This window comes from Silene latifolia, chromosome 3, assembly GCF_048544455.1.
Source record: "Silene latifolia isolate original U9 population chromosome 3, ASM4854445v1, whole genome shotgun sequence".
NCBI classification, from domain to species: domain Eukaryota; kingdom Viridiplantae; phylum Streptophyta; class Magnoliopsida; order Caryophyllales; family Caryophyllaceae; genus Silene; species Silene latifolia.
The window spans coordinates 14,655,116-14,678,019 of record NC_133528.1 but is presented as its reverse complement, the minus strand read 5'-3'; the positions used below and the strand labels follow the sequence as shown (position 1 = coordinate 14,678,019).

At 35.8% G+C, this 22,904-nt stretch overlaps 6 non-coding genes across 6 annotated transcripts; all 6 read left to right on the top strand.

The window, feature by feature from the left end:
- The first annotated feature begins 7,117 nt into the window (after positions 1-7,117).
- Positions 7,118-7,284, top strand: LOC141650846 (U1 spliceosomal RNA). Its single transcript, XR_012546858.1, has one exon. It is a non-coding gene; the product is annotated as a U1 spliceosomal RNA (small nuclear RNA).
- A 1,104-nt stretch (positions 7,285-8,388) lies between these two features.
- LOC141650218 (U12 minor spliceosomal RNA) lies at positions 8,389-8,546 on the top strand. The gene has a single exon (XR_012546265.1). It is a non-coding gene; the product is annotated as a U12 minor spliceosomal RNA (small nuclear RNA).
- Positions 8,547-11,655: 3,109 nt separating this feature from the next.
- Positions 11,656-11,816, top strand: LOC141650650 (U1 spliceosomal RNA). The gene has a single exon (XR_012546671.1). It is a non-coding gene; the product is annotated as a U1 spliceosomal RNA (small nuclear RNA).
- Positions 11,817-13,968: 2,152 nt separating this feature from the next.
- LOC141650776 (U1 spliceosomal RNA) lies at positions 13,969-14,129 on the top strand. The gene has a single exon (XR_012546792.1). It is a non-coding gene; the product is annotated as a U1 spliceosomal RNA (small nuclear RNA).
- Positions 14,130-15,617: 1,488 nt separating this feature from the next.
- Positions 15,618-15,778, top strand: LOC141650811 (U1 spliceosomal RNA). Its single transcript, XR_012546825.1, has one exon. It is a non-coding gene; the product is annotated as a U1 spliceosomal RNA (small nuclear RNA).
- A 1,910-nt stretch (positions 15,779-17,688) lies between these two features.
- On the top strand, positions 17,689-17,907 carry LOC141650431 (small nucleolar RNA U3). Its single transcript, XR_012546466.1, has one exon. It is a non-coding gene; the product is annotated as a small nucleolar RNA U3 (small nucleolar RNA).
- The last annotated feature ends 4,997 nt before the right edge of the window (positions 17,908-22,904 follow it).

Below are 22,904 nucleotides of genomic sequence, written 5' to 3'. Positions count from 1 at the left end.
AATTGCCTGCCCATGCCCAGTGGATTTGCTTATTCGATAAGTTTTAAGTAAGACCGCTTTACACGATGACAATAATGTAATACGACTATCACCGCGGATTGAAGGCAGGGAGGAGATGAGGGTGGCGGAGCTGATGACGGGTGATGGGAGTGCTTGGGACACGGAAAAATTGGAGGAGTGTTTGTTGCCTTTTGAACAGGAGCGAGTTTCTAATATCCGTTTGGGTCGTCAGGGGTATGAGGATTCGTGGTATTGGAGTTTGGAACGGAATGGCGAATACACTGTTCGATCAGCATATAAGCTGCTTGTAGGGGAGGATGTTGAGACTATGGAGACCTCGAATTTGGAGAAGAGCAAATGGCTTTGGAATAATTTGTGGAAGGTCCAAGTGTGGCCCCGGATCAAGCTATTCTTTTGGCAATTGTGCAATGACGCTCTAGCTACAAAGGTAAATTTACATAATCGAGTCGGTCATGATGATGTCTTGTGTCCGTTGTGTCAGTGTCATGTCGAGTCGGGTCTTCATTTGTTTCGGGATTGTGGGGTAGCAAGGAGTGTGTGGGAGGAGGTTGAGTTGCTGGGCGAAGAAGGAGGGGGAGCTAGCTCGGTGCGAGATTGGGTGGAGGGGTGTTGGCGTGAATTGGGAAAGAGGGAGTACGGGTTAATGATGGTAGTTTGCTGGGCGGTATGGGAGGCGAGAAATAGGGTTGTTTTTTAGGGAGGACGGGTTGAGGTGGCGGAGGTGGTGAAAAGAATACAGCGGGTTGTGGAGGAGATGGAAGGGGAGTTGTTGGTGCGGGCTATGAAGGGGGATGGGCAGCAACTATCTGATGGGATGGTGGGGGATGGTTGGAGAGTTCCTGACACGGGATGGGTGAAGCTAAATGTTGACGCGGGGGTGAAGGATGGCTTGGGTGTGGGCATTGGAGCCGTATGTCGTGACAGTGGAGGGAAGGTGCTTTGGGGCATGGCGCATAGTAGGAGGGAAGTTTGGGAGGTACATGTGGCGGAAGCAGCTGCAATCTTTGAAGGACTCGAGCTCGCGGCGGAGAAGGGTCATGACCGTATCGTGGTGGAAAGTGATTGCTCGCAAGTGATTGAAGCTTTGAGGCAACGCAAGATGGGACGTAGTTTATTTTCTTTTATTATTAACGATATTTTACGGTTGTGTAATTCTTTCATTTCTGTTTCTTGGTCCTTTACGAGTAGGCGGAACAATTCGGTGGCTCATGAGTTAGCACATGTAGTGCCGGTAGGATCTGGTAGAATTGTTTGAGTCGATAAGCTACCTGAGCTTGTTGATCGGCTTATTACTTCGAATTAATGCATGTACCCAGTTGGGTTTCAAAAAAAAAAAAAAAAAAAAAACTATAGCATGTTTTACTTACTAATCTGCTAATTTTAGACTATGTTTGGTAAATAGCAGATTAATATTAGTAGAAGCAGATTTAGAAAGCAGATTTGACTAGCATAATGACTTAACAGGTTTGACTAGCAGATTTATTTAGCAGAATTGTTTTAGAGGTGTTTGGTAATTGACAGTTTTAAATTAGCAGATTGTTTGAATTCTTTGTAAAATGACAAATAAGGATATAAACAAATTATTTATTAAATATATAAAAGGAAGGTTAGTAATTTTCAGGGGGGTAAAGAAGACAATTTTTTTCCTTTCTAATCCGCTAACTCAATATGCTAGTAGGAGCAGCATATTGCAAAATAGCATATTGGACCTCAATATGCTATTTCAATATGTTATTAACCAAACACTCTAAATAGCGTATTCGTAAGTCAAACATGTTAAATCTCTCCAATATGCTGAAATTTGGCCAATATACCATTTACCAAACAGAGCCTTAGTGTTTTGTAAATAGCATATTGAAACAATAGATTGGAAACCTAAACCCACTAATTACCAAATGCTTTTACTAAATTTGCTAATTGAAATATACTTCATCCATTCAACTCCACACTACCACTTTCCATTTTCTACCAGTAAGCTAGGTAGCACCAAAACGGACACGGACACGACACGGACACATGACACGGCATCCCATGAAATTTAGGACACGGGACACGTTATTTAAATTTAATAAAATATATATTTTGTAGTTATATATGTGTGATTTTATTTTTGAAAAATATTTGATATTAAATTTAAATAAATGAAGGTAAAATTTGACGTTAAATATAACTTATTCTCATTTCTAAAACCAAAAGCCAACTTATAATCAATCTATTCGACATCGCATTACTTGTCTAAAGAACATCATTTGCCCACCAAATTCAACCATATAACAATTCACGCCATTTACCTTAAATTCAACTTTCCGTTTTAAGGTGTGTCCAAATACCATGGACACGGCTCAAAATAGCATAGACACGCGTCGGACACGTGCCCAGATAAAAGATGAAAATTAGACACGGCTTTACAGGTGTCCGACACGTTTTGACGTGTGTCCGACGAGTGTCGTGTCCGACACGGGTGTCCGACACGGGAACACCGATTAGGAGGAGTGTCCGTGCAACCTAGCCAGTAAGTGGATTATACATCTGATGTAGTACATCAGATGGTATAGTTTTTGAGCATGAAGATAAAGTTTTTGAGTCTTAATCTAAAATTTTGAGTTTTATTATAAAGTTTTTGAGTTTATTTACTTAAACTTTAATCTCAAAAGTTACATTATACCTCACAAAAATTACATATAAGCTCAAAAAATTTGATTTTTGGCATCATAAAACTAAAATGTAATTTATAAACTCTATAATCCTAAAAAAATACACAAAAAGTCAAAAGGTCATTAAGTATGATGTAGTACATCTGATGTACAATCCTTTTTCTCATTTTCTATACTATTCATAAGTGAACATTCAGTTTCGATTTTCTCTCAATACATAAGTGACAAAATATTCATGTGGGATCTTGTTTGATTCGTCTTTGCGAGTACATTAAAGATATATAACTTTATAATTTTTGCAAATACGTAGCTAACAATAGTTACCGCGTAAAACACGCGTTGGCAAATGTGAAAAACAAAGTGGTAGAGTGGAGTTTAATGAAGGAAGTACTAGTCAAACATGTCAACTCAATTTGTCATTTATGACCAATCCGTTTCTGCTAATATTAATCTGCTGATTACCAAATAGGGCCAAGTCATATTAGTAGGTAATAAAAGATTATAAGTTATTGAGAGAATTTGTTTTTACAATAAAGTTTCGTGTGTATAAGACCGCAACACATAAATATTTGTGAATCTTCTTAAGCAAATGTTATGTGCGACATTTTATTTCTTTTTCTTTTGTTGGTTATGGAGTATTGTTTTTTTCCCAACTCGAAGTGTGTTTGTTAATTAACGTGATTATTGTTAAATTTTCATTATTGATTTTAATTAACATGAAAAATGGATTGATAGATTGAGAGTGGACGAGAGGAGGTGAAGGGGTATATTGGAAAGCTAATGTAAAAAAATCGACGGCGTTTAATAAATAGCACAAATAGGATCGTACAACCTGTCGTACAATAACATTGTACAACATGGTCATATATTATATATTAAATTATCTAAAAAAAATGTACACATCTCCTTAACCACAACAAACAGACAACCACTTGAAACCCTCACACCCTTCTCTAATCTCTCTTAAACGAACAGTCGCCCAACCGGAAAGAGCCAAGACCGGAGACGAGAGCAGCGCGAGGAAGTGGCTTTGATTCGTCTTTCTCATCCTACAAGTGTTGTTGGTTCGATTCGTCTTCCCCTTTCTGCCTAATTTTGATTCTAAAATGGTGAAAGGAAGCAATTGACATAAGTATCAAGGAGGAAAAATGCATCTAACAATATTTCAATGAACGAGATGCAATTTACACATCATCAAGAAGGAAAAATGCATCTAACAATACTTTGAGGAAAATTTCTACCCCGATCATACGAGCTATTATTAAAAGAATACAAGTTAAAAAATACGAACACATAAGAATATGAGCTATTAAGATAATAATACGAGTTAATGTAAAAAGAATACGACTTAAAAGGATCACGAACTTAAAAATACGAGCACATAAGAATATGAGTTATTAAGATGAGAATACGACGAGCTTAAAATGATCACGAACTTAAAAAAACGAGCACATAAGACTGTGAGTTATTAAGTTAAGAATACGAGTTTAAAAGGATTACGAGCTTTAAAATACGAGCACATAAGAATACGAGCAAATGTAAAAATAACACGAGTTTCAACTTTTTCCATGCATAAGAAATTTTGGATAAAAAAATTCTTTCAAGATGATGCTCACGAGTCACGTCATATAATTTGTTCCACATAGTCAATTAATTATAATAATTTAAGGGAGACGAAAATTTATTAACTGGATGATGGAGGATGATGGAGATTGGAGAGGGGTTAGAAAAATATGGAAGCAGTTAGAAAGAGAAGGAGGACTAGAATGAAAATTGGATTAGTTTTTTTTGTTTGTTTGTTTGTGTGTTTGTTTGTTTGTAAAAGTAGTAGAAAAAGGATTAAAATATTGAATGTACAATGCTTGTATGTTTGTGAGGTGTGAGTGTGTGACATAAAGTTACAATGTCGGTTATACTTTGCACACCATAACGCTATGCGATGAGTAGCTCTATCGTTGTCTTACCTTGTTAAAGTTCGTTAACAAGTAGTATATGGACGAATCGTAAACTACTCTTTCCAGTCCCAAAGTAAATTGTAAGGGAACAACCACTTCTAATTTAAAATAGGGTTTTTCTATATAGTACCCCGTATTTTTTCATTTTTCACATGGTACCCCTTCACTTTTTTAAATATATGTGGTATCCCCTAACTTTCCCCATAAACAACTGACCGTGACCCTAACACTATTTTCCGTCAATTTAGACGGTTAATTAATGACGTGACTTCATATTTTGCTTTCCTTTTAAGGTTAAACACATAATTAATTACCAACTTTATCAAATGTACAATTAACCACTTTTAATTCGTTAAAATATCTCCCTGAACATCTGGCAATAAACTTACTTACACCTCTTTTTCCCACTAACACCACCAATACTTCACTCCAACATCTCCCACCGGGCCACTCCACAAGTCCACATCCATCATATCTCCATGACTCCATTCCCACCACATCTCCCTACCTAATACTACAAAACACTCCTCTCAACACCATATGCCACATTCTCTTACCCTATCACCCACCATATCACCACCATGACGGCCTACCCCCGCTCCCCTACCCCCGCCAACCCTCCAACTACAAACAACTTTCAACAATTAGGAAGGTGGAGGTTGTACGACGACACTAGTAGTGCGACAAGAATGAGGCAACGTAGGCGGTGACATGCTTAGAGGTGGTGTGCGTCCTGTGCGATGTGGGTGAAGCAAAAAGGGTGGCAAAGGTGGGATGAAGGCAGTGCTTGCAGTGTGGTGATGCGACAAAGTCAAGCTTCTGCTTGTAGGTGGTGGTTTCGATTGTACGGTGGTGGTGGTCGTAGACAGTGTTCATAATTTGAGGTGGCGAGAGGGTGGGTGTGGACGTGTGGTTGAAATGAGGATCAAGGTTAAAATGAGAGGTAATTAGGAGGAAAACACAAACCATAAATCCGCGTCGTTGTCCACGCATTGCAAAATAAGTAAAAAAAAACGACCATACATGCATCCATGACAGCAACTAATAGAGCAAATTAGCGGAAAATAACGCTAGGGTCACGGCTAGTTGTTTATAGGAAAGGTTAGGGGTACCACATATATTTTAAAAAGTGAAAGTGTACCACGTAAAAAATAAAAAAATACATGAATACTATATAGAAAAACTCATTAAAATAAGAGTGGAAAAGTTTAAATTTCAGCCACCTCCATTTACACCGTTTGTCTCTCTTTAATCCTAAATTACCATAATCATCCTATATTCCTTATTCTTCTAATAGTCGCATTAACAATGTTTTATGTCAAATCCTTTTGTAAAGAAGCCCACTTTACGGCTCTGTTTGGCAAAACTACCTGAAAAAGGTAAATTAAAACCCGAAAAGGTAGTAAAAAAACCGAAAAGCTAATCAAACCCGAAAAGGTAAACGATAAGGTAGGCCGAAAAGGAGGAGCCGATAAGTTAACGATTATATAAAAATGTGTTTGGCAAACTAAATTTAAAATGTAGTGATTTTGGTAAAATGACGTAAAAGGATATGAAAATTATTTAATATTATAGAATAAAGGGGTACCAAATGGAAAATAAGTCATTTCGCGACTGATTTCTCAAATGCTACCCGAGGTAGCATTTCATTTCAGGTACCTTATTTGACCAAATAAGCTACTTGCCAAACGCTTGTAAAAAATCAGGTAGCTGAAATTTTGGTCAAATAAGCTACTTTGGTCAAATAAGCTACCTGAAATGTCGTGCCAAACGGAGCCTGCAACAGGTCTTAGTAGAAGGCATTTGTGTACTTACTCTGAACAAATGTGTGCTTTGGGCCTTTGATGTTTTTACATGCGAATAGTTTAGCTTATATGGTTATCACAAATCCTCATTTGTGACGGAGGTATCCGTCGCAAGCTTATAACGGGTATCGTTTCCTCTCACAAAATACCCATTGAGAGGTGAGTGGAAGCACATGGGGAGTACCCCACCTTGTCCCCTCTCCCTTTTTATGAGAGGTCACAAGCTTGTGACGGAATTAGCCCGTCACAAGCAAGACTAGACTAAACATCACTAATCTCTCCTTACGCCTCTCTTCGCTTATTTGAAGAGAAATATTCCGTATATACAATGTCTTTAAGATAATGTAAAATATTTTGGGGATCATAATTGAGAAAGTTCATCAACCCATTTTGGCTGAAATCGAGTCACAATAGCACCGTAAGAATGGCTGAATGGGAAAAAATAAATTATCAAGTATTAAACAGTAAAAGGCAGCTCTAATGGAGAACTTCTCTTTTTCATGGAAGGAGGTGAAGCACGTTGATCGGAGTTTGCTACGTAACGTGTACTATGTACATAATGGCAAAAGTATCTCACGTAGGAAAACTAGAAGAAAAGAGCATAGATATCCCACATGGGAAGATTATAGGAAAAGAGAAACGAAAGAGGGTATAAAACAAAGGGACAGGACAATGGTAAAACTTACATACCTGGACGGGGCATAATGGGTGATCAAGAAGGCCCATTGCCTAGGCAGATGGCTTCCATTGCACATCATTGGGAAGTGCATCCGCTTAACATCTCCCCTTGTTGGGAGACTGTACGTCGTAATTTGTGGTAGTGGGGGCCTGCGCTCGTCGCGGCCCTTGCCCATTTTTAGTCCAATTTTAGTCTGTTGAATGAATATTCCATATACGTTAATCAACGTGTTGGATAAAATTCATTAAAATTGAGTCACACATATTCGCAAGTTTTTTTTCTTTTTTTTTTTTGTGGGTGACGAGGGGTTGAATCCCCCGGCACATGCAATGCTAATGATAAATGTGATACGTCAGAAATAAGAGGCTTATTAAAAAGCACCGTGATACAATATTATTATATTACTTTGTACATCTTGATCGAATCTCATAAAGATCAAATAAAAACGAAATATATTTTCTTCAAACAAAAAACCCAAAGGAATATATTTTCTTGAAACGAACTGTTTCTCTGTTGTGCTACAAACTTATAACGGACTAAACTTCATTTTTTTTTTGAAATCAACTTATACGAGATTAAATGGAAATATATTCGAGACCGTAAGCATTAAAATCGTCTTTGTCTCTCTGTACAACAAAATGAAAAAAAAAAAAAAAAAAACAATCGCTTATGGTGAAATTTTCTCATCTATTAATAGAGTATAAATGGTACTCTATCTTTCGTGCCAAACTTTATGAAATTTCTTTTACTACTTTCATCTAAGTTGTATATTCTCATAATTTTCACAACTTCGAAGAAATCGAGTACAACAATACAATGTACTTGAAACAGTTTATCTATCAAATATGAACTATGTAAATGATGGACATATATGATGTTGGGATGGATCTAGCAAGTTTGTCTTCGCAAATAAGCTAACGCGAAAATGAACAATGGCAGACTATTTCCACATGTGATTTTAGCAACTACAATAATTTATGTCTGCAAAATACATGACATAAAAAAATAATGTTTTCTATCTTGTATACCATAACTATTTAATTTTTTACTTACTCCCCTTGTTATAAAAAAAGAAACTTTAATTAGTCATAACTCTTATCTACGACTTGTACCGGTGACGATGAATGACTCATTTGGGAATTGGGATGCACCAAGCTAGTTCACTATGGGAGCAACTTGGGCAAAAAAAGAAAAGCTAGTTCTCCCACATCGTAAAATAAATAAAAACAATGAGGTGAGTGGCTCTAAGTAGGAGTTTTGAGTAACGTTACAAACTGCCTTAAACTAATGAGTAAGGAAAACAAAGCGGGCGGTGAGAACCGGCCGCAGCGCTGCTAATATAAATGGTGCGCATTTTATTTTTGGAAGGGAAATAGGCTGGCCAAGTGTTGACGCTGCTTACTTTGCAGAACTCGCTCGTGCAGGCCTCCCTATCCCAAGCCCAATCCTACTTTAAATTTTCGTCTTTTTATTCAAATATTAAATAATAATAATAATATAATCTCATTTTTAATCAGTAGCAGATTAAAACCTAATTTACTAATTAGTATTAATTTCGGGAAATAATTATATACAGTTTCTAAAAATAATCCGAAATTAAAAATTCATTGTATAAAGGTTTAATTTTGAAAACTTTGTCCTTAACATGCATAAAATATACAACTAACCTATGAGATACCAAAAAATACAATTGAAAAGGAAGGAGAGTATGTTTTTCTAACCTATGAAATACAAAAAAATAAAATCGAGTAGGTAAATAATTGATCGGGAGGAAGAGTATATCTTTCATAGAAAACTTTTATTTATAAATGAGTAAAAATACGGTTGAAGTATAGTGTTGAAAACCTCTAAAAAATAACAGTTCATAGACTATACATCTGAGGTAGTACCTCTTATTATTTATTATATGAGTTTTATTTTAAAGTTTTTGAGTTCTACTTTAATATAAAGTTTTTGATCACATTTACTAAAACATTACACTAAAAAAATATAATATTGCTCAAAAACTATATTTATAAATGATAATATGCTCAGAAAAAATGTGTATATGCTCAAAAACTACAAGGTTTGAGGTACTATTTCAGATGCGTAATCCTTTTTCTCAAAAAATAAATGGGTGCATAACATTGGAGCGGATTCGAGGTACATGAGAAAAATAGTCATCAAATGAGTATATGTTCAACATTCTCCTTTTTAATGGTTTTTAAAATATTATTACTAGTCAAATACTCTCATTAGAAAAGAGAAATACAAATTATTTGTCAAATACAAGATCTTAATTTGTTTAGAGACAAACCAACTCCTTCCTCCATCCTGGTTAATAGTTATTTATTTACTTTTTAGGGTGTTTCAATCAATAGTTATCTACTTCTACTAAGGATAAGTTATTGTAGGTTATCTCCTACACAAGTGGGATATTATGATTTTGCAGGGGCGGCCATTGACATGAGCAATTCGGTTCACCGAACCGGGGCCCAATAAGGATTGGGGCCTCATCTGGGAAAGCTAATTCTGCTATAAAGATGCTTAAATGTGTTATATTGTTACTGATTCCGTCTTCACAAATTCTCATTATAGACAGACATTATCCGACATTATCCGTCTATAATAAAAGACGGGTCAAATACAATACCACTTTCCTTATAGGACAAACAACAAGTGGGGTTGTGGGCAAAAAATGTCACCGCTTTCATTGTATTTGACCCGTCTATAGCAATAGACGGACATACTCGTCTATAGCAAGACTAGCTGGTCCGTCTTTGGCTTAGCGGTAGTATGCCAACCAATTTTTAAGGTTCACAGAGGTCTACGTCTCGATTTTTGGTGCTATTAATTTTACATCAGTTTTTTTGGTTGTTTAACTTCCACCTCGATCTTATTGATAATGTTTTTGGCTTTTTACTTAGTAGTTTATCTTTTCTCTACTTTGTTAGCTCTAATTAGTTATTGTTGTTTCATTCTTTCTTTTAATCTCTTATATGTTCTCATTTATAAATTTTAAAAAGTATATGAATTTAACTAAAATATTGCTTTAACTATTTAAAACAAATGTACCATTTTAGTGTAAGTAGTGACTTATTAAGCTTGCTACTTTTTAAAAAATGATTTCATTTATTGAGAACTCTTTCATCTTCTTAAAAAAACATTAGACACGTGTGAAAAACATGTTATTATCGATGATGCACTTACATTTGTCAATATTTTTCTTGAAACTTTATTTTTTTCAAGTTACTCTTATACAAAACATGTGTCAATTGGCTAAATATAAGAAATGGTGAGTATTTGTTTACGAGAAACGAAAGAAGAATATTAAACTTTATGATTAAAATCAATCCATTGGCGTGATTAGTTTTTGTTCATAGTATTTGAAATTTTGAACATTACGCTTTCGCAAATGTAAAAAGTACTATATTTTCTTATTATGAATAAAAATTTCGAAATTACTATCGCAAGGACCCCCACCCGAAATTTGGAACATGGCCACAACATTCCATTGGCTGCCCCCGTGATTTTGTGTTGTCCAAAATCACTCTCGTTTCTTTCTTTAATTTTTATGTTAAAATGAATAGATAGATTGGGACGGAGGAATTACGAGATAAGCAGACATACAAGAACATAAGTCTATAAAGTCATAAAACCCACCCACTCTCACCCGAATGAGTAGAATATACAACCTGTTGTATGCAGTTGTATGATGCAGAATCCGAGCTGTGTACTAAAGTTTTCGAGTTTTGTTTAGAAGAATCTGAGCTATGCTGTAAAGTTTTTGAACTCACACACTTAAACAAAAAAAATAAACTCTTACAAAACTATGAAAAATTACACATAAACTTGGATTAATGTATAAAATTGTACAATACTTATTATACAACTGGTTGTATAATATTATTTGTGCTCTCACCCACCCTTTCTAATATGATACTTACACATTGTTATAAATGTCTTTAACAACTAGAATTTTTAGAAAAGCTTAAACATCCTACTGGAAAAAATTGATTAACTACTAAATTCACAAAATTGCCATTTTCAGATTTCAAGTGTTACCTAGTTATATTAGCCATAGTTTTTTTTTTTTTTTTATCTTTCATTGACTTTTCTTAATTTATAATGTGCACAATTGTAAAATTAATTAATTAATTAATTAAAAGAGGGAAAACATGTTAAGATGATAATCCAAACAAAGAGCTCCATTATGTTACAATAGTTTATTTTTTGGTACATATTTTATCATAGTTTATAAAGAAATAAAACTTGTCCTTTTTGTTATTGTTATGAGGTAAAAGAAATTGTACTGTTTAAGAAACTAAGTAACAATTATTGTAGGTATTACAAAATTGATGTTACTACATTTACATCGAAAATCTATCTTGGTACCTTTAACACCATATTATCAGATCTCAACGTCAAGCTGGCATTACTTTAAGACAGGGTAAGGTGGTGTTGCAGAGGAAATACAAAGCGTTTTGTATCCCACATCGGTCTGGAATCCCCAAGAAGAGAATACATCTCATATAAATATGAAAGGATGGGCATCATGCAAATTACTTACCTGGACGTGGTCAATGGGTGATCAAGAAGGCTCATGGCCTAGGTTGGTGACCTCCATTGCACTTTGGAGGGGTGCCTGCCTAACGTCTCCTCACGTAGGAGCTCGTACGTCATAATTTGTTACTGTGGGGGCCTGCGTTCGCGCGGCCCCTGCCCAAACTAGTCCAACATTTTGATCCTCCTTGAACAAAGTTTTAACTCTTTGTATCCTGTATTTTACATCCCTCTGATCCTCCCCGAACAAAGTTCAACTTTTTGTAGCCTGTATTTTACATCCCTCAGTCATCCACTGTGCCTATCTTATGATCGAAATATGATAATTTTACCATATTATTAAAATAAGAACCAATCAAATGTTTGTATTAAGATCTTACTTTCAAAAATTTAAGGAAACAATAAACGTAAGATTATATAAAAACTAAGATCCCACCTATGATCGGATTTGTCACTGCTTTTTGAATTGTAGGATCTCATATGGATGATGGATCAAGTTCAACAACAATGAGTTTGGCCGTGTTTAAGATGACAAACGCAATCCTAGCACGACTATCGAAGCTAGACTACAACAAACAACTTCAGTTTAAGAAAATCTTCAATTTTTTGTCAACTACAATTACGATTATGATTGAATATCCAATGACTTTTGAGGTTGTGTGCGCCAAAAAGGTTAATGTGATTGCCCTTGAAATTAAGCAGAGGCTTATATTAAAATCTACATTGAGTAAAGTCTCAAAAAAGTTCATAGGAATCAGAAATACGAAAAAAATAAAGTGTCATTTCTAAAACGAAAACTTTACCTTTCTAGAAATTATATAACCATTCCTCCAAAAACAATGTATCATTTTCTCCTTCCATGATCTTATTGCTCTCCGATTGTTTAACCATTATTCCTCCAAAGTGTATGGTAGAGTTCTCTTCCATGATTTTCACCACAACCCAACTCTAAAAAGCAATTTATCCATTGTGCAGTGCCAATAAGGTATCTTGTTCAGAAAATAACTTCATTTCTCAATTCCCATATAACAGTTGCGATAGCAATGAAGAATGCTTGACAAAGTAGTTTCTCAAACCCAACAAAATGGGAATCGTTCCAAACCATAAAGCATCATCAACCTCCGATGTGATACGCTTCTTTCTACAGTAAATGTCTAACAATTAGAAAAGCGTAAACATCTTACCGGAGCAAAGAGATTAACTACTTAATACCATAGTACACATCAGTGGGGTAGCTTGTTAATCTTTGTAAACCGTAACCAAGCTCAGGAAGAGCTTTGTAAACATCAAGAAGAAGATGATTTGACTAAAACAATATGACTTCTCTTATTAAAGTAGAAGATATCGTGGTATAGTAGTTGGTCGATACAATTATTCAAGCTCACACGTAACTTATGATATTAGTGATGCGGTCTGACACTTGAATACCTCACACGTAACCTATGTTACACCTTGCAATTGGAATTTGTTGGTGGTCCTCTCACACGGGAATTTGATTTAACAAATAAAACAAGTGATAATGGTAACAGTAATACCTCAAATTGATAACCGATATGAATGTAAAGTGCACAAGGAAGATAATCAACAGCACAACCCAATTGGCATCTTTCCACCTCTAAAGTCTAAACCAAGGCCTTCTGAAAGTAGAGTAATCAACAACCCCCCAATTGGCATCTTTCCATATCTTGTTCTAACCCAAGGTCTCTGGATTCATTTCCCTTTGGCATTTAGGAGATCACAGCTGTTTTACTAGCAAAGATAAGCAATGTTGGGAATTGTACCTGTGACGGTTTTTAACCGGTACCCATGTTTATATTGTAAAATACCTATTTTATCGCACATCATTATATTTCAAAATGTATTTAGTACCTTGTTTAAAATGTTTTACGTGTCTATTATACGTCTTTTAGTTACTCGATTACGGGTCTCACAATAATTTATTTTGAGGGAGAGTGTACAAGACTTAATTCTCGCTAATTCATATTGTTATTTTTAATGTGATAAGTCCAATTTTAAACTCAAGTAATGAATTGTCAACATTTGATTACTCAACCAACTAATATAAGCTCTCATGCCATCTCTCACTAATCTGATGTACTTTTAATTATTGAAGGATTCAGATCCAACATTGATGTACTTATTACATCCAAAATCTACCTTTGTCGCAAAGGATTCAGATCTCAACATCAAGTTGGCATTTAAGACGTGGTATTGTACAGAAAATACAAAGCGTTTTGTGTCCCACATCGTTCTGGAATTCTGGAGAAAAGAATACAGCTGCTATAAATATGAAAGGATGGATATTTAGCAACTCACTTACCTGGACGTGGTCAATGTGTGATCATCAAGGCTCATGGCCTAGGTTGGTGACCTCCATTGCACTTTGGAGGGGTGCCTGCCTAACGTCTCCTCAAGTAGGAGCTCGTACGTCATAATTTGTTACTGTGGGGGCCTGCGTTCGCGCGGCCTCTGCCCAAACTAACTATAACTTTCGGTCATCTCCACTTCATCCAATGGCACAATCTTGAGATTAAAATTGTACTGTATGATATTTTACCATATATATTAAGAACCGGGGAAATGTTTTTGTCTTACTAACATAGAATCATATGATTGTATTAAGGATCTTACTTTTAAAAATTTTAAGGAAACTATAATGTAAGATTATGTAAAACTAAGATACCGCCTATGAAAGATCGAGTTGACCGTCGAAATTAGGCTACAACAAACCTACAATTACGGTTAGGATTGAATATTCACCGACTTTTGAGGAAGCAAGGCTTGATTGCGTCTTATATTATTTTTATTATTAACATAGGATAATATCCCAGAGACCTAAATTGAGTAAAGTTGCAAAAAAATTCACAAGAAGCAAAAAGAAATGTATGTTTTCCAAAACGAAAACTTTACCTTTCTAGAAATTGTTCACCATTCCTCCTTTAAAAACAATGTATCCTTTTATCCTTCCATGATCTCATTGTTCTCGGATTGTTTAACCATTCCTCCAAAGTGTAAGGTAAAGTTCTCTTCCATGATTTGCACCACAAACAACTCTCAAAAGCAATTTATTCATTATGGAGGGCCAATAAAGTTTCTTGTTCAGAAAATAACTTCATTTCTCAATTCCCATATAATAGCTGTGTTAGCAATGAAGAATGCTTCACAAAGTAGTTTCTCAACCCAACAAAATGAGAATTCGTTCCAAGCTGGAAAGCGCCATCAACCTCCAATGTGAGGAGGACACTTAACAATTAGAAAAGCGTAATCATCCGACCAGAGCAAATAGATTAACTACTTAATAAAGTACACATCGGTGGGGTAGCTTGTTAATCTTGTTAAATCGAAACTGAGCGTATGTTTCAGGCTTTTAGTCGAGTACGGAGTACTTAGCATGGTTGTTGTCGCTAAGAAGCTCAGGAAGAGCTATATATAGTGACCGTGTTGCTTGGGGGAAAGCAAAACACACCCCATGACATCCGAGTTTTCTCCTTGTTTACGACGCTTCTATGTAGTATGCTCTTGTATTTCCCATTACTGAGTATATGTAAACATCAAGAAAAAGCTAATTTGACTAAAACAGAATGACGTTCCTTATTAAAGTAGATATTGTGGTATAGTAATCATCGGTTGATACAATTGCAAGCACATCTTAGTATCTTACATCCTAAATCTAACAATTGTATTAGAATTGATGAACTTTTCTTGAAGGAAATTGTATTTGTTTTAAGAAAATACGTAGCAATTATTGAAGGAAATTGATGAACTTTTATTAGATCCTAAATCTAACAGGTACCTTTTAATTTGTCGCTAAGGATTCAGATCTCAACATCAAGCTGGCATTTAAGACTGGGTAAGGTGGTGTTGCACAGGAATACAAAGCGTTTTGTATCCCACATCGGTCTGGAGTCACGAAAAAGAGAATACAACTGGTATAAATATAAAAGGATGTACATCCAGCAAACCACTTACCTGGACTTGGTCAATGGGTGATCATGAAGGCTCATGGCCTAGGTTGGTGACCTCCATTGCACTTAGGAGGGGTGCCTGCCTAACGTCTCCTCACGTAGGAGCTCGTACGTCATAATTTGTTACTGTGGGGGCCTGCGTCCGCGCGGCCCCTTCCCAAATGAAGTCTATCTTGTGATCAGCTGCTTCCTTTAGCTGTATTTTTGCTGTTTCAGTTTGTCCAATGTGCGCATGTAATCAGAGTTTGTATAAATTAATTAAAAAAACATAACTACAATGTTATAATATGGTCAAATATCATATTTTCATCTCAAGACAATTATGTCATCATTTCTCCACACTTTATCAACATTTAGAGTTTATTTCTACACTAAAGTTATATTTATCAAGAACCGGAAAATGAAGTCGTATCACATAATTGTTTTAAGATCCTACTTTTAAAAATTTAAGAAAAGTATAAACATAAGTATAAAATTAAGATCCTATCTATGATCGGGTTGGTAATTAACTTTTTAAATCATAGTATCGTAAGTTCCTACAACAGAGGTCAAGTTTAACAACAGTGACTTTGACCGTGTTTAAGATGGCAACCACGATCTTAGCACGACCATTGAAGCAAGACAACAAAAAAACAACTTCAGGTTAAAAAATTCTTCAATGTTTTGACTGTTGTCAATTACAATTGGGATTATGATTGAATATCCAACGACTTTTGAGGTTGTGTGCGCAAAAAAAGGTTATGTGATTGCCCTCGAAATTAAGCAGACTTTTGAGGTTGTGTGCAAGAAAGGTTATGTTTTGTCAACTACAATTTCGATTTCACCAAGTCGTCGAAACCTGGACTATGGTTCGGAGCCAAGCGTCGATACTCCTAAAGGGACGTTTAACTCCATTGAGTTTGTCACACTCCACCAGTAAAGGGTAGTGATATGAAACTAGTTTTGGATTTAGGGAATTATGTTAACTGAACTCTAAGAAAAGAATATAATTTTACTATTTCTTTAACTACTTTTTAAATTTCATTTTAAAATAGAATAAAAATGAATCTAGGGTAGGATCTGGATCTCGACCATATGCATCCATATTCGGATCCGTTTTTATGCATATGGATCCGATCCATATCCATATTCACTGGATCCACTATATTGAGATCCAGATCCGACCCGCCGGATCCAGATCCGACGGTCGGATCTGGATCCGGGATCCATTGCCATCCTAGATGTTTGAAGCATGGTTATCAACTGATGAAAGGAGTCGAACTCGAGAATTACATCGGTCGCACCATGTTGTGTCATAATTAATCCAAATTGTGTCGACTATGCCTCTGCAACATCTATGCTTTGCTCAAGTCTAGGTTGCTGGATAATAGCTCTCCTCACCGTGCCTTCACGGTCCGAATGATCACATCTAACCCGAAACCAGTCCTGTTAAAAATTATCGCATGGTCAAACTTCCAAATGGCCATCGAAGGGGGTTGTCATTGTTGTCATTTTTCACTATAAAACCACCATTGTCATCAGATTAGCCTCAATTTATCATCACTTTCATTCTTGTAGGCTTTACAATAACTCGTTGCATCATTACGCAAGACTTTTGGTTGTTTAAAATATACCTCCATTGAGGGACTTATTTCTACTTTTCCTAATTGTAAAACTCTATTTTAGATATTCTATAGATCAAACCGTGTACCTAGAGAGTTGCATCCCGGAATTAGTTTCTCACATTGTATTAGGAGTTTCAAGCAAGTCTCAACTTTTGTTTGTTATTTATCCAGTACAATCCTCAATCAATTTTCCATAGCCTTCAACACGGCCACCTCCTCTGCTCCGGTTCAACTGCCTTCGAGTGCCACCATGGTCGAGATATTGAAATCGTGTGGTGCACCCATCTCTTCATTCGTGGATGTTGCTCTGTAGGATGATGTACACTTTTTATTAGTTATAATAATAATAATAATAATGGTATAATAAATATAAGAGCATAGACGGATAGACGAGCCATCACCCCACATCAGCGAAGTGCAATACCAGGCTCATGTTTATACTACTGCGCAGCAAGCAATTGGCATGACCTTACTTGAACAAGATCTTTCCTATAGGGTTATACCTCTGTATCCTTGAGATCTACAGAGGCAGGTTACACCGTGTTGTTGATGAACCAATGGGTGTGCGATCAGAGCGTGATTGACGGCTGCTAGTGATCAGTAGATTACTTGGTTCGCTGTAGATGATCGTTCCCTAGACCATTACTGGGCTTAGGATGATCGCACAGCTGTCTGAAACATGGCTCTATATTTTTTATAAACCGTTTCTTGTTTCTTCAGCAACTTCCTTTTGTTAAATTAAAAACGCGACTTCCTTATGTTAAATTGTTAGTGCCCGAAGTGCCTGCTCTTCAATTTAATGATTATAACTTCGAGATATTTTCGGAGATTAGAAGGACAATTATGCACCTGTTTTGTATGCTTGACAATGTAATAGTATAGTTCCATTATTGAAATGTATCTTCTCTTCCTCTAACGATTCGCAAAAGTATAATTAAAGTTTGTATCATAATCTCAACCCTAAAAAGTTAAGCAAGCTCCTGTCCAAACTTTAGTTAAATTTTAAATTAGCAGCATAGCAATATATCCTTTCATGGTGATGAGTTGAAACGATAGTGAGCTTTTAAGTGGATCCCTTGATTGCTATCCTAGGATATCTATAGTCATTAACTTATGGCATCTTTATGCAGAGTAGAAGTGTAATGAAGCGGGATATGAATGAGTAATACATTATTCTTAAGGGAGGTCAGTTTTAGTACCCTCCTAACGAGCCTACTGTCAATATAAGTTATGCCTTTATTCATTATTCATATTCGTATTCATATTATTATTATTATTTCTGTAACATATACTCGTATCCATTAAAGCAAACTCTTAAAACTTTTGTGGATTGCAATTGGAATTAATGTTGTTGAATCCTCCGGAACGGGTTTATAGAATTAGGTGTATGAGACCGGTCTACAAGTCAAGTGAAGTTCCATCCTAAAACCAATTGGTGATAGGAGGAGTAACCTCACTTGGCGCTACTCTGCACCTGACCCAAGCCAAACCGTCGGCTCTAATAACACTTGGCGCTACTCCGCACTCGACACAACCCCGTGTCGGGCCGACCATGATACTATGTACGATGCTACTCCGCATCTCTGGTCAACCAAGGAAGAGAGTCCAACGGTGGTGCTACTCCGCAACCACGACGCTACTCCACGCCCTCTCGAGCACCATCGGCTCTGATACCACTTGTTGATTCCTCTGCAGCGGATTTATAAAATTAGGTGCATGAGATCGGCCACAAGCAAGTGAGATTCTGTTTGGGTAAAAATTTACCGAGTGATGGATTTAATTAGTGAGTTATAATGACCGATCTATGGCCAACGATGAAACGAATGCAACGATATTAGCGAACGAAAGAACAACGAGATAAAGGATTTACACGCGGAGTTTTGGTGATGCTGAAAACCCGATGTGGGAACAACCGCGGGAGGAGTCGGAATCCCACCAATTTGACACTATAATCGAGACAGAATTTATGCAAGTAAGGAATACAAAGGCTAATTTGCTACTGGAATATTGCCAAATGATTGACGGGATTGCGAGTGTGAGTGTAGGTGTGTGGAACGAGATGAATTTATTTTTATCTGCCTATTCTTGACTTTATATAGCTGCGGTTGCTAGGTCTAGAGCCTCATAAACGTTCTCATACTTCTGCTTCTGGATTTTGGGGCAGTTCCATGATAATAGGATGCTGTTATTTGTCTCTTTCCCATCCTCTTTTGCGTGATAAACAAGCACAAGTGTGTTTGTTAATTGCTTTAATCCAAGGACTCTTGTGTTGCCATGTCAGCGATCATTCCTAATTGCTTTCCACCAACGGACGTTTGCCACGTCAGCTAAGAGTAAAAATCCAAATTTTTATCTGTAACACCCATGATTTTCGGCTCAAGAAAAATTAACATTTTACATATAAAACTCGCCGAAATACAAAAATGTTATAATCAATATACAAAGTCTCTTCTTACAAATGGTTTTATACAAAACAATAAAAGATGGGTCTTTAGCTAAAATCTCGACTTGAAATAAATTGTTTTGAACAGTAACAGAAGACCTGAAAAGAAATTCAGAAGACAAAGAGATACTAACATTCTTAGTACCTTATACGGAATCACATAGAACTAAGATAATCAAAAGGTAGAGGGGGATGAAAATAAGCAATTGACTTGTGTTTCACAAATCTTTTCATTTACAATGCTAATACAAATAGTATAGGAAATGATAGTAGAATAACAAGTCTCTTAACTAATGTTCTGCACTTCTCCTAGTCAATCACTAACTCATGGTTCCTATTGAAACTAAAACAAACTACGCAGTACCTTTATATTGCATGTGTTTGTTTTCTAGTCGAAAGCTATTTACTCATCACTTCAACAAGGTAAATCACACACATAAAACAACAAACAAGAAGAGCAATAAGTAGAGATGGACTTATACATTATTTACTAGTGGAGGATCTTCCCAAAATAATCCATAAGAGATACACTCTCTGTCTTTTTAGATTATACAAGTTTGTCTCAAATCTATCACAAAATGATTTGTTCAGAATAAAAATTCAAATGTTAGGAAATAAGAAACTTTACTATGGATGAGATAGGATTCACTTTACCTCATACGACTATTAAAGACATTTTCTTACTCCCGGCTCGCCAGGGCGGGTTGTGAGCCAAACTATTTCAAAATCGGCTCGCCACTGCGGGCTGGAGCGAAACTATTTCAATATCGGCTCGCCATTGCGGACTGGAGCGAAACTATTTCAATATCGGCTCGCCACTGTAGGCTGTGAGCCAAACTATAATCCTCACTAACTACATTTTTGTATGCCCAGCTCGCCACTGCGGGTGGTGAGCTAAGCTATAATCCTCAAGTCTTAAAATTTTGATATACAAGTACATAACCTCTATATGAACAATTTTTTCTAGGAGAAGTTATCCATTTGAAGCCTTTGAACTCGAATTTTAGGATAAAGTATACCTACTTTCCGTAGAAGTGCAATTCTAACCCTTATACCTTCTTACAAGAACATCTCCTTACCAACACTTCACCTATGAAAGTGGCTCACCTTTCTGAAAACTAGATGAAATTCGTGACAAATAATTCCGACTGAAAAATCTCTGAAAACGACTTATGCTTACCAAAATTGTACATGCTAACAAACTCTGTTTCTAGAAAGGAGTTAAGTATCATTCCAGACCAAGTTTACCAAATAAATCATAACTCTTAATTTACAAATCGTATGAATATGATATTTATATGCTTGGAAAGTTAAGAATAAGATCTAAAACTCTTATGCACAAAGTTTTCCCAAAATCACTAGTTTTCAATAACTTATTGTATAATATTTACAACCCTTCCAGTTTTATAATCCTGCAGAATAAGTTTTGAGTCCTCTTGGCAAAACAGTCATAACTTTTAAACTACATGGACTTAGATTATCTAATTGCTCATTCTGGAAAGCTAAGACAAAGATCTAAATTATTGTTCATGAGCAATTTTTCCCAGTTACGAGCATTTCAGGTAGAAAAACTGGGTTAATTACTGATACAGTTTCTGTGAAAAATCATTAATCTCGGTTTTAGCATGTTCTTAGTCTAAACTTAATTAAAACGTGATTATTATCTTAAATCTTCCCCTTAATTCACTTGAATATGTTAATTGGGTTCCTATACTTATAAAATCAGAAACTTTTCATCCTCAACAACCTTCATCTACTCAAAGATAAACAAAATTAACCCTTGTAATGAATTTATAATTACTTTGTTAAGACCGTCTTACACCTTTGTCTAATCCTCCCTTTTTACATTAAATTCACCATATGTTAACATAATAAGCTCCCATTAGGAAGGATTAAGCTAAGATATTAAGATTAGATTAAAAAGAATTAAGCTTACTTACAAAAAAATGAAGGAGAACAAATGACGAAATGGATGGATTATCATGATTTTCTTCTTCCTCAATTCTCTCTTTTTCTGCCATGCCGTTTCCTCTTCTACACCCTTCCCTTTTTAATTTTTATTTTTATTTTTCTGTTGATCTTATCTTGAGAGATAAGTGAAAAATGAGAATGAAAGGGGTTCGGGTATGAAGTATACAATAAGTTAGTTCTAACTGTATTCGGGTCAGTTTTAGCAACGATATGATACTAATGTTAAGTTACTTAACTTAATATTCGAGTATTTCACCTCAAAGTAACGTTTTATATACATGTTAGTACGTGTCCTTAACTATAGTTATCGTACGTCCCCCTCTTTTTCGTTTCGAGTTATTGCCATCATCCTATTCGATTTTCAAATCGATGTACGATTTCCTTTGCTAATCAAATTTGAATTTTGCATTACATTTTCTCCTTTTTCTTTGTAAAATATTATTTTACTGAAAATATATTCCCACGTATTTTTAAGCTGGTTCAAATTTTCGGGGTATTGCATTATCCATAACAGATTCCATCCAAAATCAATTGATAATAGGAAGAGTGGCTCACTTATTTATAAGCTAGTCCCTTCACTTTGTTTGATATGCTAAAGCTAGACAATTTACATCCAACTAGATCATTTTTATTAGTAAATATAGATATTGTATATATTTATGTAGATATTTTGTAACACCCACAAATTTTCCGTGTTGGCATTTATAATTTAATTAGCCATTTTATTATTTTATTTGTATTTAAAACCGTTTTTATAAAAATGCGGCTTTACATATAAAATAATATTAATGTTGATAAAAAAAAAAATATATCCGTCTTAAGTTTGTAGTAGGTCCGGGTTGTATTTTAGGGTAAAATCGACTTAAAATGATAGTTTGAGCCTAAGATAACTTTGGGCCTTTCATCCTACTCTTTTCCCTCCACCCATATAAGAGCTTAAACCCTATCTTCTCCCTCCACCATTCATTTTTCAGCAACAAACACACAACTACAACACCATTGTTACACAACTTCCACCTCTTTCACTAAAATGGCCATAAAACCTTCGTTTCTTATCGGTTTTCAACGATTTCCGCGCCTATCTCTTCCTCTCCTCGCCCTCCATCTTCCTAGGTAAGAAAGATCTTGACTTTCCCTCACCCTTGCTTCTGGTCGTGACTTTTGTGGCACGATTTTCGAGGTCTTACTTGGGAACTCGGATCTTGAGCTTCCTTTTGGGCAACCGGCATGGTTTTGAGTCGGAATCTTGCATTTTGAAGAAATAA